We start from the raw sequence: 1,763 nt of genomic DNA on the forward strand, positions 1-1,763 counted from the left end.
GGCTGAAGGCTCTGAACACGCGAGCCTGTTGTGTCAGCCGAAGAAAGTACTCGTCTGGAAGAGCTCTGAATAAACTCACACGAAGTTTGCTAGGCTCCGTGGGTCCAGTTCTTTTGCGTGCGGGAAGGGATACGTCTGGACTGCGCTCGGCGACGGGGAGAGGCTAGAGGTTGATCAGACCTCCGTTGCCTGCTTTAAATGCACTGGGTCTGTAAGGATCCGCAGCGCTTAGAGATCTTCACACAGCATGAAGTCTCCTCCTCCCTTGTTCGTGGAGTCCTCCAACTTGGGCGGAAACCACTCAAGCCTCTTATACGGTTAGCAAGCCAATCACTAGCCGCCACGTGTGAATAATTTAGAACTGGCCAATAATGGGACTCAAATTAGCATACAAATGGTGGGAACTCTTTGCAACGAGCATTTCTGTGCTGCAACAAAGAAATGCACCCTGCAAAGAAAGCTTCAAATTGGCGGGAAATTCTCCCTTGCACTGGGGTTCTCTTTTGCAGCAGAAAACTCCACCGTGCAAGGAAGCTGCAATTTAGCGGGGACAATTTAGCAGTGCCGAAGCACACACAAACAAAAATCACACCCTCTGGGTTGTGACAAGTATAAGCAGGCACAGGGCAGGTTTGGGTGCATGTATGTATGTGTGTAGGAAGTGGCACAGGTGTGTGTGTGTGTGTGTGTGTGTGTGTGTGTGTATGCATGTGAGGGTGAGATGCAGCACTGGGGTGTGCCTGTGTGTGTGAGGGAGGACTACCTAGGCTGTGTGCCCATGTATTTGAGGAGGCACAGGGTGTGTGTGGGGGTGGTGTTTGTGTGTTTGTGAGGCAGCACAGGTGAGTGTGTGTGAGAATGCAAATAGTTGTGTGTGTGAGGAGACACACCGGTGTGTGTGAGTGTGAGTAGGCACAGGGGAGTGTGTGTGCATGTATGTTTCTGTCTATGAAGAGGCACAGAGCAGGGGGGGGGTGTTTGTGCGTGTGTAAGGAAGACCAGGTCTGTGTGTGTGTGTTTGTGCAAGATGAGCACTGGCATGTTTCTGTGTGTGTGAGGAGGCACTGGGCTGTGTGCATATGCAGGTGAGGAGGTACAGGGTGTGTGTGTGAGGAGGCACGGGGCATGCATGCATGCATGAATGTGTGTGTGTGTGTGAATAGGTAGACAAGTATGTGTATGTGTGAGAGGAAGCACAGGTGTGTGTGTGTGTATGTTCATATGTTTGTGTGAGAGGAGGCACACGCTGGGGTGTGAGCAGGCACATGGTTTTGTGTGTGTGAGTTTGAGGAGGCACGTATGCATGTATGTATATATGAAGGGTGGGTGTGGATGTGTGTGTGTCTGTGAGAGAGAGAGAAAGGAGGCACCTGGGTGTGTTGTGTGTGTGTGTATATGTGTGTCTGAGGAGGCACGGGGGGGTGAGTATGAGCAAGCACAGAGGGTGTGCATGCATGTATGTGTGTGTATAAAGAGGCACAGACGTGTGTTTGTGTATGAGTGTGAGTGCGAGACATAGCACTGGGGTGTGTCTGTGTGTGTGAGAGGAGGCACACACGTGGACTGTATGCGTGTGCATTCCAGGAAACACAGGGGGGGGGGGGGGGGGGGGGGGTGCTACAGCAGCCCTCCCTTGGAGGCATAGGTGAGTGTGTGTTTGTGTGTGAGTGAGGATGCACATTTGTATGTGTGAGGAGGCAGACAGGTGTGTGTGTGCACGTGCGAATGGTACTAAGAACAGAGGGGTGCGCATGCATGCATGC

This window comes from Alligator sinensis, unplaced genomic scaffold, assembly GCF_000455745.1.
Source record: "Alligator sinensis unplaced genomic scaffold, ASM45574v1 scaffold1787_1, whole genome shotgun sequence".
NCBI lineage: Eukaryota > Metazoa > Chordata > Crocodylia > Alligatoridae > Alligator > Alligator sinensis.